Here is a 6,813-nt window from a genome sequence, read left to right on the forward strand (position 1 = left end):
GAGAGAGAAGTTTAATTAAAAAAGGGAGGAGGAAAAGATTTACATGTGTGAGAGAGGGGGTTTTAATTTAAAAGAGAAAGTTTGGGAATGGGTTCCTTCAAAAACTTTCTAGAAATTCTAGACTTACAACTAAAATAATATAGCAATATAGAGTATAAATATAAATAAACTTCAACTTGAGTGGGTTTTGATGAATTCTAATGTGTAAACCTTCATTAAAGTAAATACTCACTTGCAAGTACCAAACGTGATGGAAAACCATGCAAGGCTGATACGGACTATTTTTTTAAATGTGATACCTTTCCTTTAAAGGGTACTAATTTATCGCCCTGAGTATCCCTTACCATTGTGCGTGTGTCGCTGGCGCGTGCGTGTTCTTAAGAGTGCTACGTTAGGCGAGCAGGTAGCCCGCATAGGTTGAATACGCTAGGAACCCTGCTGCAATGAGGACTCCGCAAGAGCTTCTTGCAGTGGTCGGATCGACACTGATGGCGCTGTGCTTGGCGGCTCTAATATGGGTGGCGATGCCGAGCTTGTACAGGAGAGCAGCAGCCATGGTGCGAGATAGGGTCGTTTATTCGGGCCAATCACTACTTCTGTCGGACGTTCCAGTTTTGGGGATGCTGCCGTCGCTGCTGCTGAACCTGCACCGCTTCTACGACTGGAGCGACGAGGTGCTGGCGGCGCGCGGGGGTAGCATCCGCTTCCGGGGGCTGTGGCCAGCGCGCACTGCGCTGTACGTGACGAGCGACCCACGCAACGTAGAGCACGTCCTGCTGAACCACTCCACCAACTACCTCAGGAGCGAGGGCTTCGCGTCCTCCTTCCGGGAAATCCTCGGCCACCATGGCCTCTTCATCCTGGACTCGCGATTCCCGGAGTGGCGTGTCCAACGCAAGCTCACCAGCCTCCACGTCGCCTCCACGCACTACCGCACCCACCTGCAGGCTGCCGTGCTGGACGCCGTCCGGCACAAGCTCGTCCCTCTCCTCGAGGCCTTGCACCAGCAGCTCTTGACGGATCAGCGTGCTGCCATTGACCTCCAAGATATCCTGTTACGCTACAGCCTGCATGCCGTCTGCAGCACCGCCTTCGGCTTCGACATTACCTGCCTCGACCCGGACCTGCCCGCGCTCTCCTTCGTGGTCGCAGCCGAGAAGGCCATGAACGTCAGTGTTCTCCGGTGGTACATGCCTTCCGCGTGGTGGAAGACTCTCCGGTGGCTCAAGCTCGGCAGGGAGCGCGAGCTGGCGGTAGCCATCGAGTCCCTGGACGCCTTCGCGACGGAGATTATCTCTCACCGGCGGCAGAAGCTAGCGCAGGATGAGAAGTCATGCCGCGACATTCTGCATTGCTTTATGAAGGCTGAGGACACGCTTCTGCAAGCTGGAGATAGCAAAGAGGGACATGGCATCGATAAGGTGCTGCGGGATGTGGTGATGACGTTCTTGTTTGCGGGTCGAGAGGGGCCCGGGCTCTGTCTGTCATGGTTCTTCTGGCTGCTGGCGAATCACCCTGAGGAGGAGGAGAAGGTACTCGCGGAGGTGCGGCGCGTCCTGAGAGTGGATCACACCAACGGCCAGGATTTGATCACAGACCAGCTGACGGCTGAAAAGGTCCATGAGATGGTGTACGTCCACGCGGCGCTAGCCGAGACGCTGCGCCTCTACCCGACTGTGCCGTTCAACGAGAGGGACGTGCTGAACGATGATACGCTGCCAAATGGTGATGGCGTGAGGAGAGGCGATCGCGTGCTGGTTAGCGCGTATTCGATGGGGCGCATGAAGAGCATCTGGGGTCCTGACGCGTCTTCCTTCCGGCCGCAGCGCTGGCTACAGGCGGGCGCGGCCGGCGTGCGCCTCATCAGCCCCTCCCCTTTCGAGTATACCATCTTCGGTGCTGGCCGCCGCTCTTGCCTCGGTAAGTCCACCTCCTTCTTCACTATGAAGGCTGCTGTGGCTGCCATCATCGTTAACTTCAGGATTGTTCTCCTCCCGTCCCACAAGGTCTCCCCCAAGCTGTCGATAGGTCTTTACATGAAGGACGGTCTTCTCGCCACCCTTGAACGTAGGACGTTTGCTAATTGAACCTACGTACAATTTAAAAATTGTCAATGCTGGTGCCCACTTATTTATCGATAATTTTATCGACATTTATTTATCTATTTATATGTCTTCTACCTTCTATAGTTTACCTATAGTTATTTTTTACGAGTAACATATTTTATATTTATCTATTTTTAAAATATATTTACTAAAGCCAAGCCACATTTAAGCAAATTTCACTTATACAAGTTTACATAGTCAAGTTTAATAGCAAGTGTTGTTTAGTTTATTTGATCACTCTTAACTTTGTATCTCAACTTTATGGAGTTCATGTATTATCTTTAAAATGGTGGTACTCAATGAGCTTGGAAAAGTCCAAAGAATTAGCAATTAGTGATTGGTGAGAATCATGTTCTCACTCTTGAAGACATTTTTCTCTCTCCTCTAATTGGCTTTCTCTCACTTGAAACACCCTCTCCTTATTTGGCATAAGTGGGATCCTTGCATAGTCAATGTGTGGGTGGCGTTGGTGCTTTCACTTTCCAACTTGTTTAAGTCTTGACTTTGGGATGGTGTGGCACTCAAAGTTTTGCCTAGTAGAGCCAATGTGGCACAAGGAGGTGAAGCTTGATATTCAACAAAAAGAGATAGCTTTTCCTTGAAGGACTTGTGAGGGTTACATAAATTCTCCACTATCTCTTTCTCTCAATTCACACACACACATACTTGACATACTCTCATTTTCTAAATTAAATATAGGATATGATTATGAAAGGGTGAAGGATGAGTCTTTGAAAAATTATATGTGGGAAAGATAAGTCTTCAAAAAATTATGTGGTTCTCTCTCTCATTTTTCCAATGAGAGATTTCTTTTTTAATTCCACCATGTGCATATAATGTGTACACACTCTAAACACCCAAAAATGCACATATACATGTGTGTGTATGTGAATACACATGTAAACAAATGCATATGAATGTTTATATATACACATGTATACATGCATATAGACTCATTCTTGTGTGAACATATGAGAAAAAATGGAGAGTTAAAAAAGAGAATGGATATATACTTACAAACATGCACACATATACATATATAAACACATGCATCCATACACAAATATATACATGTACATATACATGTGATACACACATGTATGTATGTGTGTATGTATGTATGTATGTATGAATACACACACTCACATGAGGTGAAGAAAGGATGAGGCAAGAAAAGAAAGGAGGAAAAATAAAATTGATGAGAGAGAGAGAGAGAGGACATTTATGAGAACCACACAAATAAACACACATGTATTAAACACATGTACACACACACACACACATAATTGAGATATCAAGCTCAACATGATAGTTGATACTTCAAATAAACACACATGTATTAAACACATGTACACACATCATAAGCTAGTGACACAAGGTTCTGCCTTTGACTTTGATTAGGCACACGGCTCAGAGAACACACACACACACACACACACACACACACAATTGAGATATCAAAGCTCAACATGATAGTTGATACTTATGTAATTGGATAAATGTTTTTACAATCATATTACTAACACGGTTGATATATCATCTCATTGATACTTTATAGCTAGACATCAGTTAGTTTGCCTAGTCATGTTATGAGATATCTATCCAGTCATCTTTCTATATAGCATATTCACATTGTAGATTGCTTGTACATTATGCATGCTGTACTTTCTTATTTTTGGTAGACTCATTGAGTGAAGAAGAACAACAACAAAGACTAGGATTTCAACTTTTTTTATTGTATGCATTCTCTTTGTGTGCTTTGTATCGTACAAGATCTCAAGCTTCCTTTCTCTCTTCCCCATCCTTTTATGGTACCAGAGTGGTTTAAGCAAGGAGCTATGAACCATAAGAACAAAAGTCTATAAGAAACCCTATTATGAAGTATACTTGTGAAGATCTTTTTAATATAATCTTTGATTGACAAGCCATCTTCACAAGCTTGATGTGCTCAAGGGAGTTTGAGATTGTTCTTATGTGAATCTAGTAAGATTCATGAACTTTGCTTGAGGGAGTTTGTAAACGCCCCGAACAACGTAGTATGCTTAACAATTATGATATTCGCTTATTTTCGAGATTTAATATAAAAGAGAATGAACACTTAAAGCTGAAAATAAAAATTACTCACAAAATTACAGCCATGAAAATGTAAAAGTAATGGAGACAAGATTGAGGGTTGAAGATGGGCAACCACCCCCGAAGGAATGTATTTCTGCTCAACCCAAGTCCCTTAAGGAAGAGCTCAGTTACAATCAACCTGAGAGTGAGAAGAAGTAATTCTCACTCTCACAAGATCATGCATTATCTATTATGCAATGATAAGAACTGATTTCTTTACAGTATGAAAGAAGAAAAAGGGAAAATCAGCCTTTCTCCATCGTTGATCAGCAGTACATGGATAGGGCTCGCTTCTTCTAGCTAAAATGGAAGAAAGAGCTCGAGAAGGAGGTGTTGTGATGAATTTACAGGCTTGCTGTCCTGTAAACAGCAGTGATAGAAGAGGGAATATGGAGGAATTTGATAATGAAGAAGTAGGGGATGATGATGGGGATGGATGGGGCTAGTTTCTGGCTATCTGTGGGTGCTGTACATGAGTTTACAGCAAAGAAAAATGATGATCAATGAAGAAAAACGAGCTCTTATTTATAGGAGAGGGGAGAGCTAGTACAAAAGGGGAAAGTGGAGTAGCACAAGACAAGTGTCCAGCCACATGTCATGAGATGTGACAAGTGGTGGGACACTTGGAAACTTGTGTGACAAGTGTCTTGACACTTGTCTCTTGTCTATGGCCTTTCTTTTTGGGTTGAATACTGTCAAGAATAGAAACAACCAAATTTAGTAAGCACAGTCAGAGTACAGAACTTACTATTTTTAGAATGACATCTCTATTTTTTAGGACTAGCATTTTTAGGCTAATTCGAGGCTCCTAAAATTTAGGGACCTCCTAAAATTTAGGGATCTCCTAAAATTTAGGGACCCCCCCAATATGGGTATTATATGAAAGCTTTTTCCGTGTACATCGCAAAAATGGTATCCGAATCTTCATGTGACTTTCCTATGCAAAGAAATGTGCATTTCAAGCTTTCAGCCCACACATGCACATTATACAAGCATTTCATGATCATGCCATCTTGTTGATTGTAACTGTTTGTTCTGGTGGATCTAGCCCACACTTCAAGGCATCAATCCTTTCTGTGTGCGAGTCTAACCCTGATATGCGTGAGTTCTAGTCACAGGCGCCCAATCGGGTCATATAGGTGGAAGTGTGAACTATCTTTTCTCTAACCCACCGTGTGGGTCCACCATAACCTGTGACCACTCATCAGTGGCCAGCTCCAATGCACTTTTCTTTATATCTAATTAGTGCAAAGGAAATAAATTTAATAAATCATTATATAGACAAATTAATGAAAAAGGATACAAATTCTGTTTCTATAGAGTTGTGACAGCCCTCTGGCTTTTATTCAGCTGTCCTCAGCTGAAAAGCTTCTTGATATTGCTGTAGAATATTTGGGTAATCCTTCATGAATTTTTCATCTACCCACTGTGCATCTGTTGTGGGTAGATTCTTGAATTTTAGTAAGAATTTTCGTGTCACAAGGCCACTTCTCGTGGTTCGATCCTTGAGAAACAAAATCTTTTCAGGTTCCAAGAGTTGCTCTGTTTCTTCAACTTCTGGGGGATCTTCAGTAATGGGTTCCTTTGGTTTTGGTCCTATGTAAGGTTTTACCAAACTTACATGAAAAGCATTGTGTATTTTCCAATGAGCAGGAAGCTCAAGTCGATAAGAAACTTCATTTATTTTCTCAATCACTTTGAAGGGTTCAAAGTATCTACTGGAGAGCTTTGGAAAAGATGAATTTTAACCAGAACCTTGTTTGAGCCTGCTTTTATCAAACTTTAGCAAGACATATTGACCTTTTTCAAAAGCCAAAGGTCTTCTTCGTTTATCTGCTTGCTTCTTTTGTCGCTCTTGGGCAACTTTGATAGTGGCTCGAACTTGATCCATTGCGGTTTTTAAATCTGAAGCAAACTCATCAGCAGCAAAAATCTTATCTTTAGTGCGAATAATTGGAGGAGGAATCACTTTACCCTGTACTATTTCATTTGGAGCTTTCCCTGTGGATGAGTGCACTGTATTGTTGTAAGCAAACTCCAATAATGGAAGATATTTCTCCCATTGTGACTTATGTTCACTAACATAAGCTTTCAACATATCCAAAAGAGTGAGATTCATCACCTCTGTTTGGCCGTCAGTTTGAGGATGAAAAGCTGAGGAGAACTTTAAAGTGGTTCCCAAATTCTCAAATAAAGCATGCCAAAAGTTACTTGTGAATTTGGAGTCTCTATCTGAAATGATCTCAGAAGGCATACCATGTAATCTGAAGATATGTTGAATGAAAAGTCTTGCAGCTTGTGCGGATTTCAATGTTTTATGACATGGAATAAAATGTGATTGTTTGCTGAATCTATCAATTATGACCCAAATCATATCATGACCTTGAGGTGTTCTTGGAATACCTGAGATGAAATCCATTGTGATAGATTCCCATAGGTCTTTGGGCACTGGAAGAGGTTGTAACAATCCTGGAATCTTCTGCCTATCATATTTGGATTTTTGGCATACCAGACAAGCCTCAATGAAGTTATGTGTATCTTTTCGTAATGTTGGCCAATAAAAGTAGCGCTCAATTGCACTTAGAGTGGCTGC

General features: G+C 42.4%; 1 pseudogene; it reads left to right on the plus strand.

Annotated features, from left to right (window-relative positions):
• Positions 1-336: 336 nt before the first annotated feature.
• LOC148029117 (cytochrome P450 86B1 pseudogene) lies at positions 337-2,184 on the plus strand (annotated as a pseudogene).
• Positions 2,185-6,813: the final 4,629 nt, after the last annotated feature.

Source organism: Lygodium microphyllum, chromosome 11, assembly GCF_053477565.2.
Source record: "Lygodium microphyllum isolate KBCC chromosome 11, Lygodium_microphyllum_v1.1.10, whole genome shotgun sequence".
In the NCBI taxonomy this organism is placed as follows: Eukaryota; Viridiplantae; Streptophyta; class Polypodiopsida; order Schizaeales; family Lygodiaceae; genus Lygodium; species Lygodium microphyllum.